Source organism: Hoplias malabaricus, unplaced genomic scaffold, assembly GCF_029633855.1.
Source record: "Hoplias malabaricus isolate fHopMal1 unplaced genomic scaffold, fHopMal1.hap1 scaffold_52, whole genome shotgun sequence".
In the NCBI taxonomy this organism is placed as follows: Eukaryota; Metazoa; Chordata; class Actinopteri; order Characiformes; family Erythrinidae; genus Hoplias; species Hoplias malabaricus.
The window spans coordinates 313,825-338,038 of record NW_027100972.1 but is presented as its reverse complement, the minus strand read 5'-3'; the positions used below and the strand labels follow the sequence as shown (position 1 = coordinate 338,038).

The 24,214-nt window shown below is 43.9% G+C and overlaps 1 long non-coding RNA gene across 1 annotated transcript in view; it reads right to left on the bottom strand.

The window, feature by feature from the left end:
- Positions 1 to 24,214, bottom strand: part of LOC136682483 (uncharacterized) — a 68,120-nt gene that overhangs the window by 8,560 nt on the left and 35,346 nt on the right. Inside the window, exon 2 of the long non-coding RNA XR_010798659.1 lies at positions 21,856 to 21,943. This is a non-coding gene — a long non-coding RNA (uncharacterized lncRNA). The remainder of the gene's footprint in view (positions 1 to 21,855; positions 21,944 to 24,214) is intronic.

Genomic DNA, 24,214 nt, shown 5'->3' with positions numbered 1-24,214 from the left:
CATGAGGGATCCACACACACAAAGGTCAGAGGTGGTGGGGAGGAGCTGCCCCGAGGCGTCATACCCCCTGCAAGGAGGAGGAAGCAGGGCGTCAAGCTGCTAATCCTGCCCCAGCCACCAGCAGGCAGAAGCTGCCTGGGCCTAATCCCTGAATCCAGCCTGTAGCACTGCAGTTAATAGAGCAGACACACTGCACCTGAGACCCATCCACACCACAGCACTCAGACACTCCACTGTATCCAATGAAAACAAATGTTTCACACAAATATAATGTTGTACTGGAACAACTCAGTGCACATGCTGTTTTATTTATACCCAGTTTACTCCATTACCAAGTTCACACAGTGCTCCCCAGAAGACCAGCATGTGTAAAACTAGCTTCTGTATCTTTGCAGCCTGCCACTAACACAATGTTAAATGAGTTCAACACCAAGAGTGATGTTGAGAAACTGGACCACCTTACCAACCCAGACAGAGCATGGCCAGTGGGGTGAGCTGGTATTGAGCTGGAACAAACCTAAGGAAGATAGAGCCTATGCATGAACTTGTGCACCAACATTTAGCTTCGCAAATTCATTTATTCATTCTCCTTCTGTAACTGCTTCATCCTGATCAGAGTCCTGGTGGGTCTTCAGCCTGGGGCGCAAGACCATCAAATTACACACTCACCGTGCCACTCACATGCCCCCACCCAGTCAGTCACACACCCACCCTGTCATTCTCAAACTCACACCTGTGGGCAATTTCACACACTCACCCAGTCACTCACTCTCACCTGTGGGCACTTTTCCACAGCCAATCCACCTACCAACATGTGATTGGATGGTGGGAGAAACACTGGATGTGCAGATGTCTATAGACTTTTCTTCCCCCTTGGAACGTGAAATCACATTACAGTCTACAAAGGGTTTCTACTGGAGAGCTGCGATTCGCGTTCACCTGTTCACTGTATGGTTCACAGCAGCCGAGGCCAGGTTGGAAGGCAGCGTGCATAGCTCCTTCGTTGTTGGGATGCCTTCGCTCAGATCCACAGCCGAGAGTGTATTCACACACTAATTAAACCTTTCACCACCACATTCCTCAGAGTCTTCCTCCCCGCTGCTGTCTGTGTGGCCACCTTCAGTTCAGCATCCACACATGCTAATTGGGACCGGGCCGCTGTGGAAGAGGAATGAGAGGGCAGCGAGGGGACACAGAGTGAGAGGGGAAGGGAGGGACAGATTTTATGGGCAATTGGAGGGAGGAGAGAGATAAAGATGAAGAGAGGTTGGGAGAGAGGTGGCAGGGAGCATATCTGAGGTGTCACAGTGTTTAAGCACTCGAGAGCAGAGTGCACACACTCTTTCATTAGCACGCCGCCGCTTTCATCTGTGCCCGGCCCTTTGATCATTACACACAGGTTCATCTCACTAAATCACTTCATCACAGCAGCAGGAGTCACACAGTGGTTGTTGTAGTGTAATGGGGACAGCACTGACTTTTACACAGAAGAACAGTGTTCAGTTCCCTGCTCAGGTAGGCATGCCATGCTGTCCCTCGGCTAGACCCTTAACACTGCATTCACCTGAATCTGTAACAGGCCAGGAATTGTATGTATTGTATGTTGTTGCTCTGGATAAGAGTGTCTGCAAAATACAGAAGATCAAAAATCTTTCTTCTGAGCTGCAATAAACACAGTAGTCATTCATTCATTGTCTGAAACCGTTTATCCAATTCAGGGTTGCGGTGTGCCAGTCCTTCACAGGGTGACACACACTCACACCTACGGACACTTTTGAGTTGCAGATCCACCTACCACCGTGTGTTTTTGGGCTGTGGGAGGAAACCGGAGCACCCGGAGGAAACCCACGCAGACACAGGCAGAATACACCACACTCCTCACAGACAGTCACCCGGAGGAAACCCACGCAGACACAGGGAGAACACACCACACTCCTCACAGACAGTCACCCGGAGGAAACCCACGCAGACACAGGGAGAACACACCACACTCCTCACAGATAGTCACCCAGAGGAAACCCACGCAGACACAGAGAGAACACACCACACTCCTCACAGGCAGTCACCCGGAGGAAACCCACGCAGACACAGGGAGAACACACCACACTCCTCACAGACAGTCACCCAGAGCGGGACTCGAACCCACAACCACCAGGAGCTGTGTGACTGCGACACCACCTGCTGCGCCACCTTGCCGCCCCACTATTTTATTTTTATTTTATTATAAAATAAAGAGAACCCATCAGAAATCCGTGCACAATGTTATAGTTTCCGTGTTTTATTTATTCACATTATTTTTAAGATAACTTTCACAGTGTTTTGAATCTGTATTACAGTTCCCTTTTTAAATGTTTGCTATCAATATTTACCTTTAAGTGTAAATCAGTACACAGAGATACACAATTATCTCTGCCCTCAGCAGCAATAAGGATGATACCCTATTTCACTGGAGGGGAATTTATAAATTCAACTGATATTTAAAACAAGAAACACTTTCCTTTTATTCTGAAAAGTTCCCATTATTGAGACATAAGGTTATCAGACAATGATGATAGGTACCCTTCTTTATAGAAAAGTGGTTAATCTGTGATCTTTGTGTTAGTTCTTCTAGATAAGGGTCTCTTTAAATAAGTAAATTATATTTATTTGAGCTTTATATTAAAGAACAGGTGTCTGTTCAAGCTCACAATCATGAAACTGTTTTAAACGGTCTAAAGCAGTTTAAAAGTAAATTATAGAATATTGCTTATCTTTGAATAATGAATTTCAAGACTAAATTGACTGTATGAATTCTTCAGTCAAAAGCCTGCTTCAAAGTGCAATGTTGCAATCAGTTTACAGAACAGATCTTTGGAATTCACTCAATACTCAATCAACAGACACCACTGAGGCTCCAGAGGCTGCAAAGTTACTAAAATCCAGCGGCACGCATCCGTGCTCTTACACAACATTGAAAATGCCAAGAAACCTCATCAAAACACACTCTATTAATTAATTTACCTTCGGCAACCACTTTGTCCTGGTCAGGGTCACAGTGGGTCTGGAGCCTACCCTAGAATCACTGGCTGCAACTTATTAACGCACTCTCAACAAACAAAAACAAACACACACAGGTGATTTGCTGTGATTGGTCACTTGCAGGGCTCGATAATGCTGTGTTTGAGGGGAAAAAAAAAAACATCTGTTGTTTTTATATGATCTGAAGTTTATTTGTCTGTAAGTTTTATTCAATGTTTGAGTTCCCACAGAAACTCATTTGTAACTCGAGTTGTTTAGGTTTGTGTCACTTTCGGTCTGCGTTTACTTTCATGCAATTAGCGCGCTCCCGAAATTGGAGACTCCACATAAAGTAATCAAAAACAGCAAAAATAAGTGAATATTACCCACTTATGAAGCAGAACTTACAGTAATGTCCTCATTTAGGTTTGTGCTTTTCAAAGTTTGGAGTTCTCTCCGTTGTTTAAAAATATCTAGATGCCTTTTATCTGCCGTGAGCAGAGAGAGAAAGACAATCTAGCATACAGAATAAAACATATATATACCCATTTACAGTCACTGGGGCTTTGTAACACATTACACCACTTTAAATTACAAAATATTTAATTTCTTGAGTGTGCCTATCTGGCTGTTTTACAAAATATATGAATAAACAAATCCAAATCAGTTAAAACTAAGTAAACTTTCACCAAAGAAAACTGCAGAAGCAAAGTAGAGCCTTAATTAAAGCAGAACATCACAGGAACAAAAGAAAAATTAACAAAATACAAGATAAAATGTTATGAAACCCAATACATTGAAAAACAAATTTAACCCTAACTTAGCCAAGGAAAATATATTGAGTTGTGTTTAAGCCTGATATAGATTTTACAGGTATCCCTGTGCAAACAATGCAAACTGGTGTCCAGTCAATAAATAAATGCAAATACAGGTAAAGTTTAAAGTGGAGGTGTTGAACTAAAACCATGGCCCATGAGTCTTAGCTGGTGTTTCTGTCCTAACAGCAAATTCAACCTCGTATAAAATACACTACAGTAAGAGGAAGAGTTTCCTCTGGGCAAGCAAGAGCAGGGGAGTGGGTAGATAGTAACAGCCCATCACCCCCCACCCCCCTCTCTGTCTTGTATCCATAGCCAGCAGCAGCAGAACTATTGGGACAGTTTCTCAATCAGCTCTGAGTCAGAGCTGTGCTGAATATTTCATGATCTCTGCCAAAAGGAGCCTGAAGATCACTACTCTATCAAGGGCAGGGTAGCCCCTGGACAAACACACACACACACATTCTCACTCTCTCTCTCTCTCTCTTGCTCTCTCCCTCTCTGACAATAACCCTTGGATGCTTTGGCACAATATTAGGTACTACACACATTGCAGTATTAAAGGTACACCCTTTAGTGGTGAGCATTCAATTACACACGCAGTGTATAATAACAATACTCAATGCATATTTTGGTCTAGAAGAGTATAAAAGACCAGAATTCATCTGAGGGGCAGTGGAGCTGCATTCTCTGAACTTATGAAGCTCCCTCCAATAGTTCTGGGCTGAGTAGAAGTGATGGATTCCTTCTAAAACTAATCTCAATATCCGTACCTGACTCCACTAATTTTTTCATGGCTGAATGCCATCAGATCTTCACAACAATGTTCCAACATTGAGTGCAAAGCCTCTCTAGAAGAGTAGATGCAGCTATATACTTTCAGTTGTGTATATATCGAATCTTTTCCCCCCACCAGCTTGAAACTGTCCCCCGTCCCAGTTCTTTAAGACGTAACATGTTCTTGTTCTCAGTGTTCTTCTGTCATCAGCTGCTTAAAACCTGTCCTGAGGAGATTTCAGAGTTGGAAAGGTTACTTTTAAAATGTCTTCCACTACAGAATATAAAATACATGCCCTAATATAAAATTAGTAACATGTTCTGTTAGATTATTTAATGTGAGTAACATATTCCAAATACTTGACATGGGATATTTGAACATTTTGTTACAGTATAAAGCAGTGTGAATGCAGCTATCACACCACACTTACTTTAGAAGAATACACTGTTGTGATCTTCTACTGTAATAACAAGCTGAATGTATTAATGCAAAGGAGAAAAAGACTGTAAGATTATGTAAACACAAAAAATATTAAGTCATTTGTCAGGTAAAATAAATCCAATATTCCCTTGACTATTCTCACATCTGTTGAGAGAGACAAATATTAGACAAACATATAATATTCTGCTTGTGTATAGAATTTATTGTTAATATTACAACCACTATTAGCACTTAGTTTACTTAAGAGCATTTGGTTTTGCAACTAATCCGCTTTAAAAAAAAAAGAGCAGCACCAGAGAAATAAAATCAGCATTTTCCTTTAACCTTCTCTTTACATTTCAAAAAGCATTTGTACACACAGTTACATGTATTCTGTTACTCCCCAACACAGGGAGATTTATATTTTAACACCTCCACTGTTTATATTAGCCCATTTGAGGATGTCATCACTAAAGGTGGAGATCATAATAAACCAGATGTGATCCTGAGCCTGTTGTGCTCCCTAAAGTTTAGAAGGTGCCACAGATTTTGCGCACTCCTTTGCAAGTAAATCTGGCTGAAAGTGATAATACAGTCATCAAAATGTTTCCATTTTGTTACTTACCCAGTAAACAATTAGCCGTTGATTCAACGTTGAAATAACGTAATGACTGCCGTCTAATCAACGTTCTCTTAAGGTTGAAAATGAAAGTTGAAAAGACGTCCAAACACAGACATTGAAAAGACGACTGTTAGACGTATTTTGGACGTCCATTGACGTTATTAATTGGTCCCGAAATAAATTACTTGTATAAAAAGCGTTTTGGACGTCCACTGACGTTATCGATTGGTCACCACTTAACTAACTTATTAAGATGGATTTTTGGACGTCCATTGACGTTTAAAATATGTCCTTGACGGACTACTTTTACACCTATTTTAAACGTCCAGGGACGTTCCTTGTTTACTGGGTATAGTAAGAAAACAATGTAAAATAAACATGAAACCTAATCCTTGTGCTTGGAAGAGAACAATAACTGCCCAAGTCTAATGCAATAGCTAACACATGCTCTCAGTGGCTAGCATCAAGCTGAGTGTACGGGATATAGAAGGGCCATCCACATTCTCTGGAAACTCTGGCCTTGAATATCTGAGACATGCCCTAGGATTGAACCCAGGAGTACTTTTTTGGACCGTTAGTGGTCTTTAATAAAAAACAGAGTCTTCTTCACCTCACACTTGCTTCCTACGACACGCTTTCTGTCCCAGTGGGCCCAAGGCATGTCCCGTCCTTGTTCGACATTTCAGCTGGAAAATGGTCGTCCTGTCAGTGATCTCCTGCCACACTGAGCCGCAGAGGATGCCCTTGCAAAATCATCTTTTCCTTTCTCCAAATCAATGGCTTCAGCTCATGCTTCACCGTCCATTAGAAGAAAAGCCCTCAGCCTACAGTTTCTCAATCGATTAGCAGCTTTAGCAGGATGATCATTCTTAGCAAGGCCATTAAATCTCCTAAGCTGACCTTATCCATAACGCTTTCAAGCTAAGAAGCAGTTAATGGGGTCAACAAAGTTGATCCCAATTAACACCCATGAAAAGGATATCCGGTTATGTTTTTCTTTCCTATTTCATTTCCATCGGAGAGGAAAGTCTCGCTCTCGTCACAAGCGATAGTGAAATCAAATTATCTCACCTCGTTGTTAGAAAATTATGACAGGAATTTAATAAGAAAAGTGTTCATGGTCAAAAAGTCAAAGTGCGGACGAATATGCGTCTCATAAGCTCTCTCATGGACACAATACCGTAATCAACTTTAAGAGAGTCTGTCACTGCAGTTGATAATAATGAGATCTGATTGCTCTTCGCTGCCCTTAATCTTCAGACATTAATAAAGATTAAAACCCTTTTTTCAGCCACAAATTAAGTTAAAATTAATGGAAGTCAATGGGGGTATGACGAGGGCAGTGCTAAATGTTGGCTTTCCTGTTATACCTCCTGATCCCTCAGAACAGAGTAAGAATGCCTGGACACAATGAGGATGGACAGCTGACCAGCTGGACAGAGAGTGGTACCACAGGACAGACACTTCTCCTGCGTTCATGTATGTTAGACGTGTGCCTGTCTCTAACCTTGATCCGCCTTAGCAGCAGATGGCCCTGAGCCTCGCAGTCACAAACTATCAGTGGGTGGTCAGTCTCTGAGACTCACCGCTGAGACCTGAGTTCCCACTGACCCGTCGGACCTGTCCACTCGGGTTAAAGAGAAACAAGACTCGCCAGCACACCAGGTGCGGGGTGACTGACCATTTGAGATTGAATTGAGGCCAATTTATGCTTCTGCATCAAACCTACAATGCAAGTAACCTGCAGGTCCCACGTAGACGCGAACCCTATGGTATACCCTTGGCCATAGCCTGCACACACCTCCCCAGAAATGTTACTAATCGACGCATTCACGCAGACTGCAATGAAAGTGATTGGTGCATTGTTTTTGTTTCTTTCCTGGCACTGCATGTAAACAATGTTCTGTCCCAAATAACACCTAAATTAGTACTATTACACTACGAAACTGCATACTACATAGTGTTGAGGAAGACAAACCTAGTGGTTTGGTGGTGTCATTGCAGAGTGACCCAGACATCAATGCACAAGTATAAACACACATATATACTCCTGTCTATCAGACTCAGCAGCTGGGGACAGAGAGAGAGAGAGAGAGAGAGAGAGAGACACAGAGAGAGAGAGAGAGAGAGAGAGAGAGAGAGAGAGAGAGAGAGAAAGAGAGAGAGAGAGAGAGAAAGAGACAGAGAGAGAGAGAAAGAGAGAGAGAGAGAGAGAGAGAGAAAGAGACAGAGAGAGAGAGAGAGAGAGAAAGAGACAGAGAGAGAGAGAGAGAGATGAGAAGCAAAAGAGAGACGGCAGCTAGGAAGAAGGCGTAGACTGTAAACAGATACAATGCACCAGGCCAAAAACTCTGCAGTAGTTCCGCTTACACTGACATCACCCACACTGTTAAGAAAATTACAGTCGGACTGAGGGGCAGGAGCGACCCAGCTGGCTACGTTCCCCAGATTTCATCCTGTAAACATGATTAAAACCCATCCAGGGCCCAGTGACACAGCACATTTGTCTTCATTGCATCCCAGGACAGAATCAAATCATGCAAATGGCTTCATGTGAGCCCCAGCATACTTTTCTCAGGGTGCGGTGGTACGAGATATTTCATATGTCATAACCACACCAGACAAACTGAATTAACACTTGAGCTGTTAACTGTGTTTAATTAGCCTCGGGTGCGTTAATTACCCATGATCAGATTACACTCAGTGAGCATATGGAGGAGGCTACTGCATCACTGCTGAAAGTTATGCTGATATTTCTGGTCACCTCCGTCCAATCACTGCCGTATTCAACTTCAACAAAATGTGACGTGACCTTCGTTGGCACCTAGACGTCTGGAATTTGTCTGTAACTACAAATGCAATGACATATGGGTCCATATCAAAACAGTCAGTGTCTACACAGACAGCATTGTATGCTCTAATACAAACACTCTCAACAAAGCAGGTCCACCTTAAATAACAAGCAGATACCTTAAATATGCTGCCCATTAAGATTACTATGGCTACATTTTAAGAAAGCAGATGAGTGATTGGTCTAGGGTTATTACAGAGAGTCAAAGAGAGAGAGTGAGAGCGAGAGAGAGAAGAGAGAGAGAAAGAGAGGGAGACAGAGACAAACAATGTGGCAGCTAGCTGTTAAACAGAGAAAGATAAAGCATAAATTCTTGGCTGAGGTGTCAAAAAGCCCTCCAAATATCCATTTCCTCTCTCTCTCTCTCTCTCTCTCTCTCTCTCTCTCTCTCTCTCTCTCTCTCTCTCTCTTCATCTTGCAGTTCTGAAGAACACAGGAAATTCCTCGTGTGTGAAATACGCTTCCAGGGGCAAATTTAGAGCTGGGTCTTAAACAATATGAGTGCAAAAGGAAGAGCAGCGAGGGGCAACTCTCCAGAGAGAGATAGAGAAGAAGAGTGGGAGAAGAGAGAGGAAAGAGACTGATGGAAAAAAGAGTAGTGGAGAAAACAGGGATGACACCAACACTGCGAGAGAAGACAGAAGAGATGGAAGATACTGATGGAGAAAAGAGCAAGAGAAGCGTGAGCATGGAGAGAGGGTAAAAGATGTGAAGCACAATTTCAGCCCTTAAACCACAGCTTGTTAATTAATCTAACAGCAGTAGTCTTAATTATATTACTTTATGAATAATGAATAATTATGAATTTTTCATTAGTTATTAAGTGTGATGAGTATACTCTTAAGAGTATAAGAGGTTAATTTCTTAAGGCTTTGAAGGGGAATTCCACCAATTGTTTTAAAAATCCAGGCATAATTAAATGGTTAAGATGTAGACAGTTCATTCAGATGAGTTTGTTGTGAAAAAGAAGGAGAGAGAAAGAGCCAATGGGAAAGAACCAGAGAGAGAGAGAGAGAGAGAGAGAGAGAGAGAAAGAACCAATAGAAAAAAACCAGAGAGAGAGAGAGAGAGAGAGAGAGAGAGAGAGAAAGAACCAATAGGAAAGAACAAGAGAGAGAGAGAGAGAGAGAAAGAACCAATAGGAAAGAACAAGAGAGAGAGAGAGAGAGAGAGAGAGAGAGAGAGAGAGAGAGAGAGAGAAAAGGAACCAATAGGAAAGAACCAGAGAGAGAGAGAGAGAGAGAGAGAGAGAGAGAGAGAGAGAGAGAAAAGGAACCAATAGGAACGAACCAGAGAGAGAAAATCTGTTTTCTGCGGCCAGAGCAGTGCCCACTTCAGAGCGGGTGAAGCAGGGTGTGGTCCAGCAGCTCGACACAGACTGAAGTAAATCCCAGTGAACTGAACCTTTCTCAGCTCTCATATCTGTGTCATTGAGAAGAGTAAAGTCTACTGTACCTCAGACCGGACACTGGACACTCATGTGGAGATCTGGACATTGAAAATGAAAAATAACTTTAGCGATCTGACTGCAGCTTCTCCTTTATTGACATTTTTGACCTTCTGACTTTGAGTCTGTTCCATAACCATACCTTAAATATGCCATCTATTGGTCCCCTATCAGGGACCTTTCTATAGTACCTGTTGTACTGTGGCAAAGAAAGTGTTTAGAGGGGCACAGCTGTACCCACGTGCTTGCCAATCAGTAGAAGGGGCATAACTGTGCCTCTGGTACAAGGCCTGTTACATAGATTAGTTTATTTAACACTAAAGTGGGCCTTACTCTGCCATGGATGAGAATTAAAAGAAATACAACTAAATATGTTCATTAATTGCATTTATTTTGTTTATGTGCACCATCATAAAGAAAATAGCAACAACTACAAAAAACAGTACCAATTTGCTCAGTGTTTAGCTGATATTATCAGTTCCCCCAGTTTACAAGCTGATGCTTTTTCTATTTAATTATTGCCTTTGCTTTGACTGTGTAACATATATTTTTGGTAGTTGGTAGGGTTATGTGTGGCTATAACCAAAACATGTAGCCATAAGCTATCATTACCTTGTCTGTTGCTTGGTTGACTTTCTTTTAAATATTTATTCCTTCCAAAAAACAAAGTAAACTGGGACTGACTGAAAGCGATATCTGCTCAAGCATTTGGAAATACAGTGGAATCTCTACTAACGAACGCCAACACTAACAAACTTTCCAAGATACGAACCGGGCATTTGAATATTTTTTGCCTCCACCAACAAACCACGACTCTAGAAACGAACCCGAGCCTTTTATTACTGTTACCACTGTATTTTTCTTTTATTTTTAGTAACGCTACATGTATTTTTTTATTAATTTGAGAGATTTTTAAACATATATCAGTGCAAAAAGGGTGACTTTCGGGGTGGGGGCTGGAATGCATTAATTGCTTTTCCATTATTTTAAATGGGGAAAATTGACTCGAGAAACAAACTTTTCCACTTACAAACCAGGTCACGAAACAGATCAAGTTCGTAGGAGTTTCCACCGTACATGGGGAAATTAATAATATTGACTTTAACTGCCTTGATTTTAGTGGGGCACAGCAATATTTTATTGGGGAATATGCCCCAGTAAACTGGGTCTAATGACAGACCTGCAGCCTACTAAGGAAGCTTATGAGGCAGACTAGCAAGCCTTTTATTTTGAAGCTAGGAGGTGTTGGTGTTTACTGTGGTTGTCCCCTCTACTGTCCTGACTCTAGGGGGGGTTTGGTATTGTTCGCTACTTAATGTGGCCAAGAACAGCTTACTACTGCAGAAAAGTAAATCTTTGAAATCTGACTAACACCAATCTGAGGACCAATCACAAGTCTGCTATTTTGGCGTGAGTGTAGAAGGAGGCTTCTACACTCACTGTTCATTTCTCTGTTCCTCCAGAGTGAATATGATTAAACTGATTAAAAACAGAATCCATGCTCTGAACTCTGAGGGGATTAAACACCAGTCATGTGCAGTGAGGTTAGCAAGCAATGACATCATTGTAGTCTCAATTGTAGTTCTGCAAGCACAGATCACTTTGAGAACACAACCAGAGGATCAGACCACAGCCACTATATTTAACACTGCCACTAGTGTGTGTGTGTGTGTGTGTGTGTTCACATTTTCCCCAGTAGTTTGACTGGTTTGTAGGGCCAGAGTGTTTATATTATAGGGCATAACTCTGTGTGTGTGTGTGTGAAAGAGAGAGAGAGAGAGAGAGAGAGAGAGAGAGAGAGAGAGGGAGAGGGAGAGAGTGTGTGAGAGAGAGAGAGAGAGAAAGGGAGGAAGTAGACTGGCTCCGCCGTGCTGGGTAATTTGCTCTCTGTGTTGCATGGATGCCCTTTTATATGTGGTTTCTTTCATTCTGCCTCTCTCTCTCCTTTTTTTCCTTTCTTTCTTTCTTTCTTTGTTTCTGCCTCCCTTTCTCCACCCCCCTCTCCTTCATCCTTCCTCTCTGTCTCACTCTCTTTACCTTGCTCCACTCTTTCCTCACTTACATCTTTCCTTGTTCCTCATGTTTTTATTTTTATTCTCTCTCTCTCTCTCTCTTTCTCTCTCTCTCTCAGTGGAGCTGTGATGGATCAGTGTGTATCTTCAGTAAGTTGTAAATAAGCTAAAGAGATGCACAGCCATGGGTGTCTCTGAGCTGCATTAGTGATGAAGCCAGCTCAGCGCCCTTCTGCATGTGATGCAGCTGCGATATTTACTTGACTCATCCCTTCACATGCGCACTGTGCAAACATGATCAGGTCCTTTTTTATTTTTTACCCAGAATGCTGTGGCTGGGCTGTGAGGGGCAGCTCACGACAGGAGTGAGGTTTAACTCCTGATCTCTGCTTCATTCAGGACGGGGAAAGAGGAAATTAGGGGAGCGCTGGCGGGGTGAAAATAGCCGTGTGTTTTCCAGAGGCCTGGAGGAGTGGGGTAATATGTGGTCACTCTGTTCTGAGGCGAGGGGAAATTGGAGGCTATTTCTGTCTGGGTGATATAAGCTCAGGACTGGAGGGCCCTCAGTGAAAAAGCAGGAAACGTGACCCCGACCCAGTCACTGAAAACAAACTGAGGTACCAAGGGACGGCCGAGTAAAGTGTTGTGATTTAAAAGCTCAGCCCCCAAATTCTCCCATGAGCCCTTCATCCATGATGTTTTTACATAGCGTCTGTGTTCACATAAACTACTCCAATGTCATCTTTACTGTAAATTAATGTAAAGGGGGTTTATTCCAAGTAAAAATTGGTGCATTTCTATTGGACCAAAGTTGCTCACCACCCAAAGGCCTTCTCCTAGATCTGCATTTTTATTCTGGAATGACAATATACAAAGAGAGAAGAGTGGGTAAAACCATCCCACCTCAAACCACTCTGAGTTGTTCAATATTCTCTGTGGTGTACTCTCACTAATTCATTCATATCCTGTAATAACTTCATCCTGGTCAGGGTCTGAGTGGGTCCAGAACACACCCAGGACAGGGTGTTATTCCATCACTCGCTCACCCAGTCACTCACACTCACACCTGTGGAAAATTTCACACACTCATCCAGTCACACACACACACCTGTGGAGAGTTTCTCAGACAATCTTCCTACTGTGGGAGGAAAAGGGACCACCTGGAGGAAACCCACGCAAACACAGAGAGAACACACTACACTCCTCACTGAGACTGAGGCTTGAACCCAAGACCCCAAGAACCTGGAGCTCAGTGGCATTGACGCTACGCATTCAGTTATTTATTAATTTCACTGCAATTAGCAGTTTCACATTTGTACATTTTACCTGTAGAACAAATATATTTGATCTAAACCTGTTGAGTTCAAACAGGTCTCGACTTGTGAGTTTATATCTATCTGGTGTAGTCGTGTCATCTTTGTATTTCTATTGTATCATTGCTGCATTTTTGGATTTGAAGCTGGAGGCATTAGACCACTCTAGGCATTGAGCATGGTGACCTAAAGCTCATGTGCAGCTGCTCCATAACGTCCTATTTCACTTCAGTTATGAAGGAACAAGCTGTGTTCCCACAAAGGCTGAATATTACTATTCGGAGTATGGACCCATGTTTGGACGCTGTTTACTTTAACTACGGATGTAAACTTCAGACATTAAACCAGTCTTTACCCACAGAGCATTTCTGGGGAAATGATACCCCCCATACAATGGGGTCTTTGAACAGGGGCTATGTGCCCTCTAGTAAACAGCCCTGCCTCTCTGAGGTAAATGGGCTCTTTTTCCAATCTTTCTGACACATAACCCCCCACCACTCCCACCCCTTTCCCTCTCTCTCTCTCTCTGAGAAAGTCAGCCGTGTGCGTCTGTGGCAGTGTGTGTGAGTGAGAGAGGGAGAGGGAGAGGGAGAGAGAGTGAGAGAGAGAGAGAGAGAGAGAGAGAGAGAGAGAGAGAGAGAGAGAGAGAGAGAGAGAGAGAGAGAGAGCAAAGAGAAAAAGAAACACGCAACAAAGAAATGAAAAAAAATGACAATAACAGAAAGGGACACCTTGGAAAGAGCAGAAGTGTCAGAAGACAAAAGGAAAGAAGGGGTGAGACAGAGGGCAGATGTTTTTTTTTTTAAAAAAGCAGCGAAGAGAGAGAGAGAGAGAGAGAGAGAGAGAGAGAGAGAGAGAGAGAGAGAGAGAGAGAGAGAAGGCTCTTTAGGGTGGCAGTCAGGGACAGGCGCATTGTGAGCCACAGCTGAAAGCATCGATGGTCAGAGGTCAGCTCCTGCATTGGGCTTCGGCTGATGAGAGAAATAAAGCAGCAGTAGTAGCTTGTGATTGAACTCTCAAGCGAATTCTCATTATTCTCGCCTCTTTCTTACTTGCTCTGTCACTCCCTGCCATTTGTCCATCTGTCCGTCCCTCAGTCTGCTTAATCCTGCCTCTGTGATGCTTGCTTCACAACTGTGCCACCAAACACATGGGTGGATCAAAGTTGAGATACTGACATTTCCCTTAAAGATAGGCATCTTTTTCAGCAGTAATTTTAGTGTTTTTTTTCTTTCCTATAAATGGAACGTTTTTCTACTAAATTTGAAATTTTGGTCGGTGTCCTCTTCATTAGGTGAGCACAAATTTAGGTTAAGCATGATTTAATGAAGGTGTTTTATGTCTATAAATTAAAAAAAAAAAAAACTGTGTCTGTCCTAGATCTAGGCTTATTTCTCTCTGTTCAAAGCAGAGCAAAGACAACGAAGAGAACTCCAAACATTGAAAAGCATGAACCAATGTAAAGGTTTTGCTCAATTCTTGCTCCAGATGTGGGTACTATAGATTTTTATTTATTCATTCATTCATTGTCTGTAACCCTTATCCAGTTCAGGGTCGCGGTGGGTCCAGAGCCTACCTGGAATCATTGGGCGCAAGGTGGGAATACACCCTGAAGGGGGCGCCAGTCCTTCACAGGGCAACACACCTACACCTAAGGACACTTTTGAGTCGCCAATCCACCTACCAACATGTGTTTTTGGACTGTGGGAGGAAACCGGAGCACCCGGAGGAAACCCACGCAGACACAGGAAGAACACACCACACTCCTCACAAACAGTCACCCGGAGAAAACCCACGCAGACACAGGGAGAACACACCACACTCCTCACAGACAGTCACCCGGAGGAAACCCACACAGACACAAGGAGAACACACCACACTCCTCACAGACAGTCACCCGGAGGAAACCCACGCAGACACAGGGAGAACACACCACACTCCTCACAGACAGTCACCCGCAGGAAACCCACACAGACACAGGGAGAACACACCACACTCCTCACAGACACCCACCCGGAGGAAACCCACACAGACACAAGGAGAACACACCACACTCCTCACAGACAGTCACCCGGAGGAAACCCACGCAGACACAGGGAGAACACACCACACTCCTCACAGACAGTCACCCGCAGGAAACCCACACAGACACAGGGAGAACACACCACACTCCTCACAGACACCCACCCGGAGGAAACCCACACAGACACAAGGAGAACACACCACACTCCTCACAGACAGTCACCCGGAGGAAACCCACGCAGACACAGGGAGAACACACCACACTCCTCACAGATAGTCACCCAGAGGAAACCCACGCAGACACAGGGAGAACACACCACACTCCTCACAGACACCCACCCGGAGGAAACCCACACAGACACAGAGAGAACACACCACACTCCTCACAGACAGTCACCCAGAGCGAGTGATTTTTATTGCTGTTTCTTATTATTCAGGTGGAATATCTCCAAATTCAGGAGCTAGCTAACTGCATTACTGAAAGTGCCACAAAAATTGAGTTACAAACAGTTTGAGTTACAAATGAGTTTCTGTGGTAATTCAAACAGCGAATAAAAAATTACACACAAATTTATCTTCAGCCACATGATATTTCCCCTCAAACATACCATTGCCAATAAATGTTTGGATCTTCTGAATGTGGAGCTTCTGAACGTAAACAAACCAGAGAAAATCATCATAGACATCCCCTTTAAAGGGGACCCCATTGGTCAGGAGACAATGAATGAAAGTGTTCCCAATGCAAATAACAAGGGATCATAAATTTCCCCTCTCTTTCTTTCTTTGGGTGAGTAGGATGATCCCTTTCCCCCATCACTGCTAGCTGTCTAGGGGACCTGCTAGTTGATGCGAGAGAATTTGGAGATAGTGTTCTCCTTCACGTGTGTTGAGCTGGCCAGTGACCTTGTGCTTGCCTTCATAATCTTAGTTTTGTAGTATTGTATGATACAGGGAGACCAAATTAATAGAACTAGGCCTGACTTAGACGCTAATCAAAATACTGTAAAATCTGTGTCACACATTATCACAGTTAAAACTGTAAATTCCCCCTTCGTGTTGAAAACAAAAAACAAACAAACAAACACCTAAAAAGTACTTGTGCTGATATTGGAATAAAAGACTTGGAATTGCTCAGGGGTTGTATCAGAACGAAAAGAAAATAACCACTATCACCTCTTCACATCATCTCTTCTGGCTGCCATGTAGATCATAGTGGTTAGTGTTAACTTTCCACTTCAGTGGCTCTTATACCAAGGAGGTTATAGAGACAGGAGACAGTAAATCAGAAAGAGAGTGTGTAAACATGTGTCAGAGAGATTCAAGTGAATGAGGCACTCCTCTCTGCTCAGCTGTGGGTAATCTTTCTCCTGCTACACGAGCAGATATCAAAAATGAACTAGAGGCAGTCTGAGTGCCAAAACACTGACCCATAACTCACCAATGAACCCAAAGTTCCCCATCCAACGAAGAGCACACTGACCCCACATTCAGTAAGAAACCTATAGCACATTGACCCCAATTTACCAATGAACAGTGACAAACCCAATAAAACCCAATAAACACTGACCCATCATTCTCCATCAAACCCAAAACAGACTGACCCAACATTCCACATCAAACCCAATAAACACTGACCCATCATTGCCCATCAAACCCAATACACATTGACCCATCATTCCCATCAAACCCAATACACACTGACCCAACATTCCCCATCAAACCCAATACACACTGACCCAACATTCCCCATCAAACCCAATACACACTGACCCATCATTCCCCATCAAACCCAATACACATTGACCCATCATTCCCATCAAACCCAATACACACTGACCCAACATTCCCCATCAAACCCAATACACACTGACCCAACATTCCTCATCAAACCCAATACACACTGACCCATCATTCCCCATCAAACCCAATACACATTGACCCAACATTCTCCATCAAACCCAATACACATTGACCCAACATTCTCCATCAAACCCAATACACACTGACCCAACATTCTCCATCAAACCCAATACACACTGACCCAACATTCTCCATCAAACCCAATACACATTGACCCAACATTCCCCATCAAACCCAATACACACTGACCCATCATTCCCCATCAAACCAAATACACACTGACCCAACATTCTCCATCACACCCAATACACATTGACCCAACATTCTCCATCAAACCCAATACACATTGACCCATCATTACCCATCAAACCCAGTACACACTGACCCAACATTCCCAATCAAACCCAATACACACTGACCCAACATTCTCCATCAAACCCAATAAACACTGACCCATCATTCTCCATCAAACCCAATAAACACTGACCCATCATTCCCCATCAAACCCAATACACACTGACCCAACATTTCCCATCAAACCCAGTACACACTGGCCCAACATTTCACATCAAACACAGTACACACTGACCCAACATTCTCCATCAAACTCAATACACACTGTCCCATCATTCCCCATGAAACCCAACACACTGAACCATCATTCTCCATCAAACCCAATACACACTGACCCAACATTATCCATCAAACCCAATACACATTGACCCAACATTCCCCATCAAACCCAATACACATTGACCCATCATTCCTCATCAAACCCAATACACACTGACCCAACATTCTCCATCACACCCAATACACATTGACCCAACATTCTCCATCAAACCCAATACACACTGACCCATCATTACCCATCAAACCCAGTACACACTGACCCAACATTCCCAATCAAACCCAATACACACTGACCCAACATTCTCCATCAAACCCAATAAACACTGACCCATCATTCTCCATCAAACCCAATAAACACTGACCCATCATTCCCCATCAAACCCAATACACACTGACCCAACATTTCCCATCAAACCTAGTACACACTGGCCCAACATTTCACATCAAACACAGCACACACTGACCCAACATTCTCCATCAAACTCAATACACACTGTCCCATCATTCCCCATGAAACCCAACACACAGAACCATCATTCCCCATCAAACCCAATACACACTGACCCATCATTCCCCATCAAACCCAATACACACTGACCCAACATTCCCCATCAAACCCAATACACACTGACCCATCATTCCCCATCAAACCCAATACACACTGTCCCATCATTCCCCATCAAACCCAATACACACTGACCCAACATTCCCCATCAAACCCAATACACACTGACCCATCATTCCTCATCAAACCCAATACACACTGTCCCATCATTCCCCATTGCTGATGTTTGGTGGTGAAGATTGAGCCTCTTAACATTACAGAAAGATGAGCTTAAAAGAAGAAGAACTTACAAACTAACATTAAATAAATGACGAGGGGAATTTGACAATGAGACACACAGAGACAGACAGACAGCTGGCAGTGAGAATAAAGAGCTGCAATGAACGGCTCTGGATTCATTAGTCTTTGAGATGTATTAACTTAGCTGACTCTTTTATCCAGAGTGACTTACAAAATCCACAAACAAGCAAGAGGCAAGATGTGAGGAGCATGAGAAGACATCAGTTATGTTGATAAATCGTTCCAGGTTCGGACTGGGATTCTCCCCTGGGATACTGATGCTTTTATATCAACAAACACCATCATTATCAGTGATCCACATCCAGATGCAAAGCTCGGCTCTGTGATGCAGCGCTAATTAATGAACATTAATGGTGGCGTCTGACAAACAATCAGCCTAACGAGTCTTGAGCTAAATACTGGGCTCAGTAACAAGAATATGAGCGAGACAAGGCTCAGCTGGGTGGTGGTGGGGGTCATATTAAAATCAAAGTGAGGGACGGGAGCGCTGTAAATGCTAGAGCTGAAGACACACAGCAAAAGCCAGCACTTCTAAATGTCCCTTTAGCGTGTTGTTTAACAAAACCACTGAGCTTTAAAAGTTTGGATCATCAAGACAATGCTGAAGTACTATTTGGTCTACAGCATGCTGTTAATGATATGGTAAAAATCAGAAATGCAGAACCATGCAGAAATGATGTAGTGTGCTGTTACTGTCTGTAGAAAAATAATCTGATTAACGATTGTACTGTTTCTGACTGTCAGGAAGCATAGATAGATTTTCCCATGAAGAGACATAACTCTGTTATAACCCAGTAGAGCAGCTCTGAGAACATTTCCCCTCTCCGTGATAAAAGCATCAGGGTGGATGAACTCCGGAGCATCAAAAAGAGTGGAAGTCGAGGCAGGGTGAAGCACCAGCCGCCAAGGAGCAGGGTGTGTACAACTCACAGCAAGGCAGGAAATTTCACAGCTTTTTATGATGCTGCAGAGGGCTGGAGCACAAACAACTGCAGCTATTACATCCCACAGAGCTAACGAACTCCACACTCCCTCACACACACACAACGACCATATTCTAACTTCACGGAACTGTACATAACACACTCTCAGGTCCAGACTGAACTATTCAGGAAGCAGATAAATGTCAGGAAAGCTGTAGGTATCTGTGATTATCAGTTTCCTTCCAACAGTCAGGAGCAGCAATACTTTTAACCATCCATTTATAACAAAAACACTAATCACTAATTCACTGGGTGAGTTAGTGTTGAAGGAGCCGTTCTCCAGACCTCACTCAGGCTTTTCCAATTTGCAGATTTCATGAAGCTGATTCAGCTCATTAACCTAAATCCTGAGGTGTTATCAGCAGTGAAAACAAGAGCAATTTGATATCAATTATTCCTCAGCTATGTCTAAAACAAGAGAAGAGATTCTGATGAAAGTGCAGGAAATTCTACCTACACCATGTTACCCCAAGTCGAAGACCAGGCCTATTGAGGATGTGCCTATTGTCTATAACCAATTTTATAAATAAGGATTTTCAAAGGCAAATGAAACAGAGATTCACTTCTGAGCATATGTATAAACTAAAATAATATCCATCCATCCATTATCTGTAAGTGTTTATCCAGTTCAGGGTCTCGGTGGGTCCAGAGCCTACATGGAATCATTGGGTGCAAGGCAGGAATACACCCTGGAGGGGGAGCCAATCCTTCACAGGTCAACACACACACACTCACACACACACACATTCACTCACACTATCACAACTACGGTCATTTTTGAGTCGCCAATCCACCTACCAACGTGTGTTTTTGAATTGTGGGAGGAATCCAGAGCACCCGGAGGAAACCCACGCAGACACAGGGAGAACACACCACACTCCTCACAGACAGTCACCCGGAGGAAACCCACACAGACACAGAGAGAACACACCACACTCCTCAAAGACAGTCACCTGGAGGAAACCCACACAGACACAGGGAGAACACACCGCACTCCTCACAGACAGTCACCCGGAGGTAATCCACGCAGACACAGGGAGAACACACCACACTCTTCACAGACAATCACCCGGAGGAAACCCACACAGACACAGGGAGAACACGCCACACTCCTCACAGACAGTCACCCGGAGGTAATCCACGCAGACACAGGGAGAACACACCACACTCCTCACAGACAGTCACCCGGAGGTAATCCACGCAGACACAGGGAGAACACACCACACTCTTCACAGACAATCACCCGGAGGAAACCCACGCAGACACAGGGAGAACACAGCACACACCTCACAGACAGTCACCCGAAGGTAACCCACGCAGACACAGGGAGAACACACCACACTCCTCACAGACAGTCACCCGGAGGTAACCCACGCAGACACAGGGAGAACACACCACACTCTTCACAGACAGTCACCCGGAGGTAACCCACGCAGACACAGGGAGAACACACCACACTCTTCACAGACAATCACCCGGAGGAAACCCACGCAGACACAGGGAGAACACACCACACTCCTCACAGACAGTCACCCGGAGGTAACCCACGCAGACACAGGGAGAACACACCACACTCCTCACAGACAGTCACCCGGAGGTAACCCACGCAGACACAGGGAGAACACACCACACTCTTCACAGGCAGTCTCCCGGAGCGGGATTCGAACCCACAACTCCCTGGAGCTCCAACTAAGATAATATTTTTTTCATAACTCATAATTTAATTAAAAATATTATTTAATGAATGAATATGAAACTGAAACAAACAGAAGCAACCTAATGTGAAAGGAATCATATATCAAAAACCTTTAGCATCAGTTGCATGATGGTTGATTATGGATAAGTGGATTAAATGTGCAACATTGAAAGGATGCAGATATGAAAGAGGAAGAATGAAGGTAAAACACAAAGGTATGCACAGACACAACACCACCATTACACCAATGAGGAAGATACAGGGTTTTTAAACATTATTAGAACAGGGTACACCTGTCTACACCTGTCACATGACTACCAAAACTCACAGGTGTGGGGCATAGCTAGAGGAGCATGAGAGAAACAGAACAAAACACAACAAAAGACACTTGGGTAAATAGACACAGTCACTGAGAGTACAAGGTAGGGGCAGAGTTTGACACACAGACAATTACAGACAGTTATCATTTTTAATACGCCCCTCAAGAGCTGAACCAGGCCTGTGAGAGGGAGAAACGTAAAAGGGACAGGGAACTGACCTTGAATGTGTTTGTTTTCTCAGGAAAGTAGCACAAAGTTTCTCTCTGGGCAGTATTTCCAATTTCTTCACAGCCTGGACATGGGCATCTAGAGAAAGCAATAAGAAGTGTAGATTTAATAATAATAATAATAATTAATTCAATATCTGTAAGCGCTTATCCAGTTCAGGGTTGCGGTGGGTCCAGAGCCTACCTGGAATCATTGGGCACAAGGCAGGAATACACCCTGGAGGGGGCGCCAGTCCTTCACAGTGCAACACACACTCACACCTACGGACACTTTTGAGTAAGGAGGAAACCCACGCGGACACGGGGAGAACACACTACACTCCTCACAGACAGTCACTCGGAGGAAACCCATGCAGACACAGGGAGAACACACTACACTCCTCACAGACAGTCACCCGGAGTGGGAATCGAACCCACAACCTGCTGCGCCACCGTGCCGCCCAATAATAGTAATAATATTGATACATCTACTACAAATCTTTTATTAGTGAGTTAAGGTACTGAGCTTAAAGGATTAGTTCTGCAACAGAAACTCCACTGTAGCTCATTCTAAAAATTGTGAATGCTGCTCCATGACTCTAGAGAACCCCTCCTGCTGACACTTTGTATTTTGGAAGGTGAACTTAGACTCATGTTTCATTACCAGTGAGAGTCATCAGACAAAACTCCTAACACCTAGGCCAAACTCCTAACACCTAGGCCAAACTCCTAACACCTAGGCCAAACTCCTAACTCTACTACTACGCCTACTACTGTATTTGATGCTCGTGTGGAAAAAACACTACTCAGAACATGGTTGATTTGCAGATATTGGGCGGAGATTTTTAAATGCTGCGCCGTAAGCCAGTAAGGCTCCACTTAGACCCCCATGGTTTGCTTGCTCTGACTGTCAGAAATGAGTTTGGAAGAAATAAATGTGCAGTACACTGTACAGTTTGTTCTGTTACATAATATGTTAGAAGTGCTGCAAAAAAAAACTCAGACTATTTGTTTTGCTTAAGTGGAGGATAACGTCAGGAAGCTGCAGAAAGCTCTGCTGCCTCTGAGGCAGATTCTGAAGAAGTGCTTTCCTGCTTCATGTTTCAGTTATGACTACTGCCTCAGAAAAAGCTGCCGTACGTTACACAATAAAATTCAGCTGCATATGATTGAGGCCGATTCTAAAGATTTATGATTGCTGCATGTGAAGGAGCTATAGAATGTTATACCATAATGCTCTGCTTCCTGGGCGGCACGGTGGCGCAGCAGGTAGTGGCGCAGTCTCACTGCTCCAGGGACCTGGAGATTGTGGTTTCGATTCCCGCTCCAGGTGACTGTCTGTGAGGAGTGTGGTGTGTTCTCCCTGTGTCTGCATGGGTTTCCTCCGGGTGACTGTCTGTGTGGTGTGTTCTCCCTGTGTCTGTGTGGGTTTCCTCCAGGTGACTGTCTGTGAATAGTGTGGTGTGTTCTCCCTGTGTCTGCGTGGGTTTCCTCCAGGTGACTGTCTGTGAATAGTGTGGTGTGTTCTCTCTGTGTCTGCATGGGTTTCCACTGGGTGACTGTCTGTGAGGAGTGTGGTGTGTTCGCTCTGTGTCTGTGTGGGTTTCCTCTGGGTGCTCCGGTTTCCTCTCACAGTCTAAAAACACACGTTGGTAGGTGGATTGGCGACTCACAAAGTGTCCGTAGGTGTGAGTGAATGTGTGAGTGTGTGTTGCCCTGTGAAGGACTGGCGCCCCGTCCAGGGTGTATTCCCGCCTTGCGCCCAGTGATTCCAGGTAGGCTCTGGACCCACCGTGACCCTGAACTGGATAAGCGGTTACAGATAATGGATGGATGAATGGCTCTGCTTCCTCAGAGGCAGCAATCATGTGCTTTTCCTCTTTGTGTTAGCCTCTGCCTTAGAGGAAGAAGAGTTATATTGTATAACATTCTGTAGCTCCTTCAGAGGCACCAGTCAAAACGTCATAAAACGTCATGCAGGAAAATCATAGAGAATCTGCCTCACAATGTCCTCCATTTGTTAAACGCACTTCCAGCTAAACTTCTGACCGTTACAGTAGGCGAACACAAGGGTGGGGCTTTACCACTTTATGGTGTGGTATTTGAAAAATCTCTGCCCAGTGCATTTTAATCACAATATTCCCTGCCTGAAGGCTAGTAACCAGTTACGTTCCTTCCCCCTCAAAGGCAGTGCTGCCTCCAGAACCGTTTTGAGTAGGAGGGTGTTTGATGACATCTGCCAAAATGCCAAAATGTCTTCCTCGGTCTCGACCACAGAAGTCCTGGAATACATTGTAGAGCATTATGTAATGTTAACAGTCTGTAGCTTGTCCATCCAGGGGCCAAAGAGAGCAGCTCCCTGCTGCTAAAA